This window comes from Lepus europaeus, chromosome 5, assembly GCF_033115175.1.
Source record: "Lepus europaeus isolate LE1 chromosome 5, mLepTim1.pri, whole genome shotgun sequence".
Taxonomy (NCBI): domain Eukaryota; kingdom Metazoa; phylum Chordata; class Mammalia; order Lagomorpha; family Leporidae; genus Lepus; species Lepus europaeus.
In genome coordinates this window covers 121,831,122-121,844,645 of record NC_084831.1, presented here as the reverse complement: position 1 = coordinate 121,844,645, position 13,524 = coordinate 121,831,122, and positions in this window count along the sequence as shown.

The window sequence follows — 13,524 nt, the reverse complement described above, 5'->3', positions numbered from 1 at the left end:
TAACTTTTTTGTAGCTTCTCCTCGACCTTCCAGCTGCAGAATCAGCGAATGGGGCTCAGCTATTGGTCCAAGGACGAACAGCATCGTAGGGGCTCCCACCCCCGGAGGCAGGTTCTGGGGAGGCAGGAAGCAAAGGGTGGTATCTGTTCCAGCCAAGGAGGCGGCCAGACGAGTTCTCTTGCAGCTCATGTTCTTCTGACTCACCCGCCAGTCCCATGGGCTGGGTAACTTTTCCAGCCTTGTGACTGTGGAAACGTTTCAGGAACAGCGGATGTGGAAGGGACACAGGGACCCCACCCCAGGCCCCAAAGCCCGCATCCTGCAAGGAGATGGAGCTCGGGAGCTCCCAGCGGGGCCTGCCGGGTGTGGTTCAACTCAGCCCGGGGGCCCGACCTGCACTTGTTCCCTGCGCTTTGCACTCGCTTCTCCGCGTTCACAGCTCCCAGGGCCTCACTCGGGCAGTTGTTTGGTCCCCGCCTTCGCAGGGTGGCCGCCCAGAGTCACTCCTGTTTACTGCGCATCGGCCGCCACGTGCCTAATAAAAGCCGGTGACGGCGGCGAGGGGAGCGCTCGCGCCCGCAAGCCCTGCCCGTCCCCGCCGCCGTCACAACCTTCGGGCGCCCAATCCCTGCCCGGCCGGCCAGCGCCTCGCCCGCGTCTGGCCCACAGGGGGCGCTCCAGCCCCGGGGAACTGGCAGCTGGCCCCGGGACACTGCGCCAGACGCGCGGGCCCCGCCGCCCTTTACCGGGCCGCTGACCCCCTCCTCCCGCCTCCCTCCCTGCTGGACACTGCAGCCAGGTCAACCGACACTCCCAGCTCGCTGCACGCCGCCGGCACCAACTGCCCGGTTGGCGGCTCGTCCACACACTGGCGACGGTGCGGACAAAGACCTCAACCCACTCCCTTCGCCTCCGGTCGTTGGGCGGGAAGTGGATTCCAGGCCTCGCTCCATTGGCTGCTCCAATGACAGATGGGGTCAACAGCCAACCATATCCTGCACAAGGCGCATGCGTACACAAAGACAGCCCCCTATATGGGAAAAAACGGAGCCTTGCGACCAGTTTTGGCTGAGTCCCTGTGCTCCGGGCTCCGAGGGGAAGGCGCGCGGGCGTGAGTCAGACCGCCTCCGCCTCCCTGCTCCACTTGAGGGAGAGCCAGCTCCCTCTCTCCTCCTGGCCTTTCCCAGACCCTGACTGCGCCTGCAAGATCCAGAAGAAAGATGTGGGTGCCTGGCCTTCGGGGCGTCACGAACGTGGCCGCGCGCAGCCAGCCGCTTCGCAGGTCCCCAGTGTGATGTTCCCTGTCCCGGGAGTTCTCCCCAGACCGCCCCCACAGGTCATTAAGGAGGTGGCGCTGCCCGTCGCGGTGAAGTGAGCCCGGACGCAGGCCGCCCCGTCTGCTTCTCCTAGGAGCTTGCGTCCGGTCGGCTGGTGACGCCGAAGATAAAAGCGCAGGCACTGTTTGGGGTTTTTTGTGTGTGGCTTTTTTAATAGTGAGTGCTCGAGGTATTCAGAAGCAGCAGGATCACTTGGTGTTCCTGTGATCTGAAGAACGCGCGTGAAGGCGATGAGGCTTGGGAAATGGGTACAAAGAATGCGATTGGCGTGGGTAAATCTCAGGAACATAATACCAAGTGAAAGAAATTCCGGAATACTGCAAACGTTTGGAACCATTTAAAATAAACCTCTACTTGTTTTCATTTTATTTGAAAGGCAGTGATTGACAGAGGGAGAGATATCTTCCATCTCTGATTCACTCCCCAAATACCCCACAAAAGCCAGGGCTGGGCCAAGACAAAGCCAGGAGCCTCCCACGTGGGCGTCAGGGACCCAGGGACTTTGAGCCAGTGTCACCTGCTCTTCAGGAGCTGGAGTGGGGAGCAGAGCCTGTACTGGAACCAGACATTGCCATATGGCACGTGGGTGTCCCAAGCAGTGGCTTAACTTCCAGGCCAAATGCCTGTCCCTGAAACCATTTTTATAAAGTCCAAAAACAGGGGCCGGCGCTGTGGCCTAGCGGGTAAAGGTGCCGCCTGCAGTGCCGGCATCCCATATGGGCACCAGTTGGAGTCCCAGCTGCTCTACTTCTGATCCAGCTCTCTGCTATGGCCTGGGAAAGCAGTGGAAGATGGCCCAAATCCTTGGGCCCCTGCACCTGTGTGGGAAACCTGGAGGAAGCTCCTGGCTCCTGGCTTCGGATCAGCTCAGCTCCAGCCATTGCAGCCAACTGGGGAGTGAACCAGCGGATGGAAGATCTCTCCTTCTGCCTCTCCTCTCTCTGTGTAACTATTTCAAATAAATAAATAAATAAATATTAAAAAAAAAACAAAGTCCAAAAACAAGTGAAATTCAACAAATATTGTTTAGATATGTGTGTAAAACTTTTGAAAGGGCAACAGACTGATAAACACAAAATGTAGAAGTATCGGCCGGCGCCGCAGCTCACTAGGCTAATCCTCCGCCTTGCGGCGCCGGCACACCGGGTTCTAGTCCTGGTCAGGGCACCGATCCTGTCCCGGTTGCCCCTCTTCCAGGCCAGCTCTCTGCTGTGGCCAGGGAGTGCAGTGGAGGATGGCCCAAGTCCTTGGGCCCTGCACCCCGTGGGAGACCAGAGAAGTACCTGGCTCCTGCCATCGGATCAGCGCGGTGCGCTGGCTGCAGCGCGCCTACCGCGGCGGCCATTGGAAGGTGAACCAACGGCAAAAGGAAGACCTTTCTCTCTGTCTCTCACTGTCCACTCTGCCTGTCAAAAATAAATTAAAAAAAAAAAAAAAAGTAGAAGTATCAACACCAGCACTGTGGCGCAGAGGGTTAAAGCCCTGGCCTGGAGCGCTGGAATCCCATATGGGTGCCAGTTCTATTCCTGGCTGCTCCACTTCCAATCCAGCTCTCTGCTATGTCCTGGGAAAGCAGTAGAAGATGGCCTAAGTCCTTGGGCCCCTACACCCACATGGGAGATTCGGAAGAAGCTCCTGGCTCCTGGCTTTGGATCGGCGCAGCTCTGGCCGTTGCAGCCATTTGGGGAGTGAACCAGAGAGAGAGGAAGACCTCTCTTTCTTTTCTCTCTGTCTCTACCTCCTCTGTAACTCTGTCTTTCAAATGAATAAAAAAAAAATCTTAGAAAGTATCAGTGGTTACCTTGGATAGAGATTGGGATGGAGTGGGAAAGAACACACAGGAGGATGCTATTGGTATGTTCTAGTTATTGGGTAAATAACTTTATGGGTATTCATTTGCTTCTGTATGTAACATATAAATTATTGTTCTTTTTTATGTATGCAATATAATTTAAAAGATGGGCCGGCACTGTAGCACAGCGGGTTAAGCTGCTGCCTGCAGTGCCAGCATCCCATATGAGCACCGGTTCAAGGCTAGTGTGCCTGGGAGGGCAGTGAAGGATGGCCTAATCACGTGTACCCACATGCGAGACTCAGAAAAAGCTCCGGGTTCCATGGCTTCAGCCTGGCCAAGCCCTGGCCATCACAGCCATTTGGGGAGTGAACCAGCAGATGGAAGATCTTTCTCTTCCTCCTCTCTCTGTATCTCTTTCAAATAAATAAATCTTTAATAATAATTTTTTAGAAGTCATGCAAGGCCTGTGGGGACCTTGAGCTAAATCTGCAGTGCGGCAGAGACAACAGTCCATAAACATCTGAGTGAGTGAGTGACGCACTTCTGGACTGGGGACAGGAGCTGTCTGTGCAAGTAGTGAGTGCCCTGCACAGCGGCTGGCCGACGGTCCTCGGTCCTCAGGATCAGAAGTGCCATCCGCATAGAAGTGGCTGTCTGGGCAAACGTTGAATACAGATTACCTCTGAGGTAGTTGTTAATACAGCATATGGATGTGTGTGCTGGAAAGGTCCAGAATGTTCTGGAACAAAGTCGATGGACCCACCAAATCTGGGATGGTCCCACGGAAGTCCCATTCACTCCCACCCCTCATCAGCTGTGCACGGGGAGGACGCTGGGGACCCCTAACCTAGGACCAGAAGAAAAGGGTGGAGAAGTGACTTGGCCAGGCCACATTGCTGGTCAGGGAAGCCCCTTCCTGCACCTGCCCCCACTCCCCAGTCCCCCGATGGAGCCCCCAGGGGCAGCAGGGAGATGCAGGGAGGTGTTTGTTCTGGTTTTTGGAGACTGAAATGGCTACCGACTTGATTTCCCCAGACCCTGGAGCCAGCGAGGGCTCAGGAGGATGGGTGAGCTCTGGACCGAGGCGGCATCCGCCCGGTGTGATCCCAGAAGCGGCTTTGTGCCTGTGTCCGGAGGAGCCTGGGGAGCCGGGTCCTTCTCCCAGGCCCCTTCTCTGTGCAAAGGTTGAATGCAGATTGCCTCTAAGATTCTTTTACACTCAAAGGCTCCATGAGTCTATCGGAGGCCGAAGGGAAAACCGTATCAAGGGAACTCAGGGTGGGGTTGTGCTGCCTCAGTTGCCCATTCAGCTTCCTGCTAACGCACACCGTGGGAGACAGCAGATGATGGCTCAAGTACTTGGGTCCCTGCCAGCCACGTGGGAGACCTGGATGGAGTTCTGGCTCCTGACTTCTGCCTAGCCCAGCCCTGGCTGTTGCAAGCATTTGGGGAGTAAACCAGTAGTTGGAAGATCTCTTTCTCTTTTCAAATAAATAAATGAATGATCCATAAGACAAGATTTAAAAAAGAAAAAAGGCTCTCTACTGAGATTGTGGAAGTGGTTGCCAAAGAAAGTCCTAGATAAAAGACATTTTGAAGGATAAGTTAACAGGACTATTGCTAGGACGGGTATGAGGTATGTGGTGGTTGTATGCATTGTGTATGTTGTTGCCTTTGGCTATAGGATTTTGATCTGTCCTAACTGGAAGAATGGATGCGTTACTAAGTAAGGAAGATGTTCCTTCAGCAAGGCCTGGCAGGCAGCCGGCAATGCAGAATAGCACCCATGAGAGAGAAGGGCTGGGACATGCTGAGCTGTAAGGGGCAAAGTCTTGCAGGTTGAGTTAGGAGACCTGACTTCCAGACCTGGCCTTGCCTCCAACAGTGTCACCTTGGACAAGTCCCCTCAACTGCCTCCTCATGTAACAAAGACGGAAGGATATACTCCCAACACGAGCTAAAAAGAATGCATGTCCCTCCCCAAGGTCCTACTCATCTAGTTAAATATCCACACATCCAGTCCTGGAACTTGGTGTCCCTGTTGTCCCAGCTGTTATATTCATTTTTCCGCTGTAGGATGGACCACATCGTACTGTGCACTCCACGGTAGTCTGTAGACAGGAGGAGCTCAATGGCGGGGGTTTGGATTGCATAGGATTGTATGGCTAAGTAGAGTATTGTTTAATCCCTCTGAGATTCCAATTTCTTTTTCTTTTTCTTTTTAAAGATTTATTTATTTTGGCCGGCACCATGGCTCACTTGGCCAATCCTCCGCCTGCAGTGCTGGCACCCCGGGTTCTAGTCCTGGTTGGGGCGCCGGTTCTGTCCCAGTTGCCCCTCTTCCAGGCCAGCTCTCTGCTGTGGCCCAGGAAGGCAGTGGAGGATGGCCCAAGTGCTTGGGCCCTGCACCCACATGGAAGACCAGGAGGAAGCGCCTGGCTCCTGGCTTCGGATCGGCGTGGCACGCCGGCCATAGTGGCCATTTGGGAGGGTGAACCAACGGAAGGAAGACCTTTCTCTCTGTCTCTTTCTCTCACTGTCTAACTCTGCCTGTCCAAAAAAAAAAAAAAAAAAGATTTATTTATTTTATTTGAAAGGCAAAGTTACAGAGAGGAAGAGGCAGAGATAGAGAGGTCTTCCATTCCCTGGTTCACTCCCCAAATGGCCACAATGGCCAGAGCTGAGCTGATCTGAATGCGGGTGCAGGGGCTCAAGGGCCTGGGCCATCTTCTACTGTTTTCCCAGGCCACAGCAGAGAGCTGGATCAGAAGTGGAGCAGCCAGGACTAGAACCGGTGCCCATGTGGGATGCTGGCACTGCAGGCAGCAGCTTTACCTGCTATGCCACGGTGCTGGCCCCAATAAATAAAATCTTAAAAAAAAAAAAAAAGAATTTCAGGGGCTGGCACTGTGGCGTAGTAGGTTAAACCTCCACCTGCAGCGCCAGTATTCCATATGGGCACTGGTTTGTGTCCTGGCTGCTTCACTTCCAATCCATCTCACTGCTTATGGCCTGGGAGAGCAGTAGAAGATGGCCCAGGTGCTTGGGCTCCTGCACCCACGTGGAAGACCTGAAGAAGTTCCTGGTTTCTGGCTTCGGATCAGCTCAACTCTGGCCATTGTGGCCATTTGCGGAGTGAACCAGCATACGGAAGACCTCTCTCTTGTCTCCCTCTGTCTGAAACTCTGTCTCAAATAAATAAATAAAAAGATTTTTAAAAAATACATAAACCTTAAAAAAAATGAATGTTATACTGCTGGGGCAGTGTTGTAGTGTAGCGGGTTAAGCCGCCACCTGCAGTGCCGGCATCCCATATAGACGCTAGTTCAAGTCCTGAGTGCTCCACTTCCAATCCAACCCTCTGCTAATGCACCTGGGAGTGCAGTGGAAGATGGTCCAAGAGGTTGGACCCCTGCACCCACGTGGGAGACCTGGAATAAGGTCCTGGCTCTTGGCTTCAGTCTGGCCCATCCCCAGCTATTGTGGCCATTTGGGGAGTGAACCAATGGGTGGAAGATATCTCTCTTTCTCTCACTCTCCCTCTCTCTGTAACTCTATCAAGTAAATAAAAAGAAATCCTTTACTGGCCGGCGCCACGGCTCAATAGGCTAATCCTCCGCCTTGTGGCGCCGGCACACCGGGTTCTAGTCCCGGTCGGGGCACCGATCCTGTCCTGGTTGCCCCTCTTCCAGGCCAGCTCTCTGCTGTGGCCAGGGAGTGCAGTGGAGGATGGCCCAGGTGCTTGGGCCCTGCACCCCATGGGAGACCAGGAGAAGCACCTGGCTCCTGCCATCGGATCAGCGCAGTGCGCCGGCTGCAGTGCGCTACCGCGGCGGCCATTGGAGGGTGAACCAACGGCAAAAGGAAGACCTTTCTCTCTGTCTCTCTCTCACTGTCCACTCTGCCTGTCAAAAAAAAAAAAAAGAAAAAAGAAAAAAGAAAAAGAAAAAGAAAAAAAAGAAATCCTTTAAAAAAAGAAAAACAGGCCGGTGCCGTGGCTCAACAGGCTAATCCTCCGCCTAGCGGCGCCGGCACACCAGGTTCTAGTCCCAGTCAGGGCGCCGGATTCTGTCCCAGTTGCTCCTCTTCCAGGCCAGCTCTCTGCTGTGGCCCAGAAAGGCAGTGGAGGATGGCCCAAGTCCTTGGGCCCTGCACCCGCATGGGAGACCAGGAGAAGCACCTGGCTCCTGGTTTCGGATCAGCACAGCGCCAGCCATAGCGGCCATTTGGGGGGGGTGAACCAACGGAAAGGAAGATCTCTCTCTCTCTCTCTCTCTCTCTCTCTCTCTCTCATTGTCTAACTCTGCTTGTCAAAAAAATATATTTTTTTAAAAAAAGTTTGAAGATGCTGGCCATCTTTCTTTATTTTTTTTCACCATATTTACTTATTTGAAAGTCATCGTTGGAGAGAGAGATCTTCCATCTGCTGATTCACTCTCTGAATGGTTGCAGTGGCTAAGACTGGGCCAGGCTGAAGCCCGGAGCCAGAAGCTTCTTTCAGGTCTCCCACGTGGGAGCAGGGACCCAAGGACTTGGGCCATCTTCCACTGCTTTTCCAAGCACTTTAGCAGGGAGCTGGATCAGAAGCAGAGCAGTTGGGACTTGAACTAGTGCCCATATGGGATGTCTGTGTTGCAGGTGGTGGCTTTACCTGCTAAGCCATAGCGCCGCCCTTGTCCTTCTTTCTTGGAATCGTTCCCCTTTGGGTCAATAAACATTTATTGGTTCCCTTTTATTTCGACTAGCGGTGATTGGCCATGACTTAGGTACTAAGAGAGGAGACAGATGCAGCGCTTGGTCTCAGCAGAGTTTCACCTAGCTGGGGCAGTGTCAGGGAATTTAGCAACAGAGATCTTTGCCCTGATGAGGAAGGCCTCACTGAGGTTAGAGGACCTCAGACTACAGCGAGCCGAGGAGTGAAGCCAACTTCTAAGGGGAACGAGAGGGCGAGGGAAGAGCCAGTGTCATTGATTCTGTTGAGAAATCCGCTGGAGGAGGGAAAACAAAATGCTTCTTAGAAAGTGCCTAGAAGGGATGACAGCACACGGGAGCACGGGTTTCAGGATGTGGAGAGCCACCGGCGTGTTCTCAGACCCAAGGGCAGGTGCAGGTGGACAGGGAGAAGTTGAACACGCAGTGCAGTAAGGATGTTAGGGACGCGGCCAGGTCCTGGCAGGACTGGCCAGGGCTGGGATTGATGCTGCAGAACCAGGACGAGAGGAGGAGGCAGCTCTTACGCTGAAATCGACTTCAGTGTTGTAATCTGAGCATGAGAAGGAGTTTCTCTTTGGTCCTATACTGGGGTGCATGGACTGATGGTCCAAAAAAAATCTAGCCTACAGATGTGGAGTTTTTCGACCTGCACAGAGTATGAGTTGGTTGCCAACAGTTAAGAATGATGGAAATTCAAATAAAAACCCGGATTTCCAGCTTCTTAAATGCTGGGAGGTGTGGCTGTGCTCGCGTGACTCCCCTGAGAGTCCATTGCTTCAGATGAGGAGGGCCGGGCCAGTGTCCGCTCCTCCCTAACCACTTCTCTAACTGGCCCTATGTGCCTGACTGCTCTGGGCCCCCAAGCCTGTCGCTCCTGCTTCTCAGATGGGTCCCTCGTGTCGTTGGCAGTATCCTTTTTTCCTTGAAGACTGGACGACTGGGTACTGCTTGTCCACCTTCTTCTACACGTTTTTCTTCTGAGAGCTTGTTCAACTATCACTTCTCTGTAGACTACCCACAACTCAGCATTACAAAGTTATTCAACATTGGAATTTAGAGATCAGATAGTTAAATCTTCTCAATCTATAGAATCCAGTTGAATGACAATTCTGTAATTCAAAAGAATTTCAGAGATCAACTAGTTTAACCTACAGATAAAGAAATTGAAATTGGGGCCGGCACCCTGGCGTAGTGGGTAAAGCTGATGCCTGCCGTGCTGGCATCCCACATGGGCGCCAGCCCAGGACCCTGCTGCTCTATTTCCGATCCAGGTCTCTGCTATGGCCTGGGAAAGCAGTGGAGGATGGCTCAAGTCCTTGGGCCCCTGCTCCCACGTGGGAGACCTGGAAGAAGTTCCTGGCTCCTGGCTTCAGATCGGCGCAGCTCCAGCCATTGTGGCCATCTGGGGAGTGAACCAGCTGGCGGAAGACCTCTCTCTGCCTCTGCCTCTCTGTGAGTCTGCGGAGGCTTTGCCCGCTATGCCACAGCGCCGGCTGTGCGCCTTTGGCCCACCCTGTAAATACTGCTGCTTCGTGAGGGGGACAGTGCCCGGGCTTCAGCTGCTCTCTCTCTTTGCTCCTTTTCAAGACAGGATCACCTCTTCTGGAGATCCAAGCAACCGCTAAATGCTGAGGATTACCAATTTGTACCTGGAGCTTCAGGCCCATGTAACCAGCCACCTCTGTGACACACACTACACAGGGCATTTCGTGATAGTTCAACAGGAACTTGGGCTCTCTAGCACAGAAAACACTGACTTCTGGCCGGCACCGCGGCTCACTAGGCTAATCCTCCGCCTTGTGGCGCCGGCACACCGGGTTCTAGTCCCGGTCGGGGCACCAGATTCTGTCCCGGTTGCCCCTCTTCCAGGCCAGCTCTCTGCTGTGGCCAGGGAGTACAGTGGAGGATGGCCCAAGTGCTTGGGCCCTGCACCCCATGGGAGACCAGGATGAGCACCTGGCTCCTGCCATCAGATCAGCACGGTGCGCTGGCCGCAGCGTGCCAACCGCGGCGGCCATTGGAGGGTGAACCAACAGCAAAGGAAGACCTTTCTCTCTGTCTCTCTCTCTCACTGTCCACTCTGCCTGTCAAAAAAAAATTAAAAAAAGAAAGAAAACACTGACTTCTCCTAAAATCCCCCATCTGCTCGGTAGTTGTGCTACTCTCCCAGCCGCCCACGCTGAATGCCTCTCTCTCCTAAATGTGTGCATGTATGTGTGAGATCTTTGGAGAATTCGGGTGAAATGCGTGTTATCAAGAAGCTATGCATAGGGCCGGCGCCGTGGCTCACTAGGCTAATCCTCCGCCTTGTGGCGCCAGCACACCGGGTTCTAGTCCCAGTCGGGGCGCCAGATTCTGTCCCGGTTGCCCCTCTTCCAGGCCAGCTCTCTGCTGTGGCCAGGGAGTGCAGTGGAGGATGGCCCAAGTCCTTGGGCCCTGCACCCACATGGGAGACCAGGAGGAAGCACCTGGCTCCTGGCTTCGGATCAGCGAGATGCACCGGCCGCAGCGGCCATTGGAGGGTGAACCAATGGCAAAAAGGAAAACCTTTCTCTCTGTCTCTCTCTCTTACTATCCACTCTGCCTGTCAAAAAAAAAAAAAAAAAAAAAAAGAAGCTATGCATGGCATTGTGGTGCAGTGGGTTAAGCTGCAGCCCACAACACCAGCATCCCCTATGAGTGCTGGTTCAAGTCCCAGTGGCTCCACTTCCAATCCAGCTCCCTGCTAATGCGATCTGGAAGGCTGCAGAAGATGGTCTAAGTTCTAGGGCCCCTGCTGCCCACACAGGAGCTCCAGATGGAGCTCCAGGCTCCTGGCTTCATCCTAGTCCAACCCCAGCTGTTGTAGCCATGTGGGAATTGAACCAGCTGACAAGGAAATTTCTCTCTGTTTCTGTAACTCTGTCTTTCAAATAAATAAATAAAAATAAAATTTTAAAAAATGCATACATTTCAGATTTTCTTGTTCCAAAATTATCTTTTTTTAAAAAAATTATTTATTTATTTGCAAGTCAGTTACATAGAGAGCAGAGAGGCAGAGAGAGAGAAAGAGAGAGAGGTCTTCCATCCCCTGGTTCACTCCCCAAATGGCTGCAATGGCTAGAGCTGGGCCTATCTGAAACCAGGAGCCAGGAGCTTCTTCCAGTTCCCCCACGTGGGTGCAGGGGCCCGAGGACTTGGGCCATCTTCTACTGCTTTCCCAGGCCATAGCAGAGAGCTGGATTGGAAGTGGAGCAGCCAGGACTCAAACCTGTGCCCATACGGGATGCCGGCACTACAGGCGGTGGCTTTACCCGCTACATCACAGCGCCGGCCCCAGTATACACATCTCAAAAGAGCTTAATACACATTGCCAAATGGCCTTCCAGGAAAATTATACCAATGGTAACATTCATTTGCCTGTACTTTTGCCAATTCGGAGTACAATCACTTTCATTTTTGCCACTTTAGCAGATTCCGTCTGGCCTTGTCTTCCCCCTAAATCCTTCTTCATGCCCACAGAAGGCCCCTCACAGCTCCTGGGATACATAAACTTCCCTGCAAGGCAGCGAGGGGCGGAGCGCCAGTACGGGGTGGGGGTGGGGGGCTCTCGGTCCTCTGCACCCCACTGTGCTGTTCTCCACAGGGTCTCTGGGCCACTCCATGTGGCTCCTCAGCCTCTGCCCCAGCGCCCTCTTCCCCAAACTCCTGTCTCTGGGGTGCTGCTTCTCCCCTCCCCGCTGACTGACCCTGTGCTTCCCAGCTCCTCCAGAACCCGCGTCCTCCGTACGCACGCGTCCATTAGCAGACCGCTAACGTCATCCCTCTGCCAGTGAGCACGCTTCCGTATCTCCTGCAGACAGAGAATTCATTGTCTCTTTCACCTTCCTGTCTTCTTCCTGTCCCATCAGATTTCTCCAAAGAGCAAGCAAGAAACCTCTGCTGATCTCGCTGACCCCTCGGCTCCTAGATTTTGGGGTACCAGCCCCCGCTCATGCCTGCAGTTGCAGTCTTCAAGGTCCCAACAGCCCCGAGCGAGGCCCTGTGGTGACACCCTGCCCTCTGCCCTCTCCCTTCGCCTCCCAGTAGCCTGGGATGTAGAACAGAGCCCTGCATCTCAAGGCTGCCCCCTCCTGGCTGTCTGGTTCTGCCCCTTCCACTACTTCCCCTCCGCAAGAATTTTCCTCTCCTCCTCTCCTCTCCTCTCCTCTCCTCTCCTCTCCTCTCCTCTCCTTCTTTCTGTGCCATGAACAAAGACTTTATTAACAGTCTTGCAAGATCAGTGTCTGATGAGCACTTTATCCTCCCCCTTTTTTTTAAAAAAAAGATTTATTTATTTATTTGAAAGTCAGAGTTACACAGAGAGAGAAGGAGGGGGAGAGAGAGAAAGAGAGACAGAGACAGAGAGAGACAGAGAGAGAAAGGTCTTCCATCCGCTGGCTCACTCTCCAGATGGCCACAACAGCAGGAGCTGTGCAGATCCGGAGCCAGGAGCCAGGAGCTTCTTCTGGGTCCCCCACGTGGGTGCAGGGGCCCAAGGACTTGGGCCATCCTCTACTGCTTTCCCAGTCCACAGCAGAGAGCTGGATCGGAAGAGGAGCAGCCAGATCTTGAGCCGGCGCCCATATGAGATGCCAGCGCTTCACACCAGGTTAATCCTCTGCGCCACAGCACCGGTCTCCCTCCCTCCCTCCCTCCCTCCCTCCCTCCCTTCCTCTCTCTCTCTCTCTCTCTCTCTCTCTCGATTTATTTATTTATTTATTTATTTATTTATTTATTTGAAAGGCAGGGTTACACAGAGAGAGAAGCAGAGAGAGAGAGATCTTCCTTCCGATGGTTCACTCCCCAGATGGCCACAACGGCTGGAGCTGAGCTGAGCCAAATCCAGGAGCCAGGAGCTCCTTCTGGGTCTCCTATGTGGATGCAGGGGCCCAAGGACTTGGGCCCTCTTCCATTGCTTCCCCAGGCCATAGCAGAGAGCTGGATTGGAAGTGGAGCAGCTGGGACTCAAACCAGCGCCCACATGGGATGCTGGCACTGCAGGCGGTGGCTTTACACACTACACCACAGCATCGGTCCCCGTAAAGCTCTCTCAAACCCTCCACCTCTTCGAACGTCATACTTTTGTCTATTGCATTTTTTCCTCAGCTCAGAGTGTTGCAAAATGTCTGCCCAACTAGTCCCTTGCCTCCTCAGAGGGACGGCCTGTTTCTCTGCAATCTTTGTGTCTTCATTCTCTGCCCCAGGGCAGGTTAGGTGGCACCCCACCCTGCACACGCTGCCCCTCTCTTCTTCTGAGCGGAGGAATACATTGCCATAGCCTGTCCTGGCCACTGGGAGGCGCATTTGAGCCACAGAAGCAGGTTCAACTCTTCAGGAAAAAGCCTCAGGCTCCTGGCCACATTCTGCCGCCCTTGGAGCAGATACTGGCAATGTGCTGTTTGCCAGGGCACCCCTGGCATCTTCCTCTTCCTCTTCCTCCTCTTCCTCCTCCTCTCCCCTGCCCCGGCATACGTGGGGTTCTCAGCCTCGGCTTCCCTTCTCTCCTTCCGGTGGTCTGCTGTAAAGGAACAGGCCTGGAACGGGAGCCAGGAGAGCAGCGTTGGCCCAACTTTGCGTGTGAATCCCTGTCAGCCTCCTGACGTCCGTAGCCTCCGTGTCCCCACCTGTCTCAGTAAATGCCGTGAAAACAATGCCTTT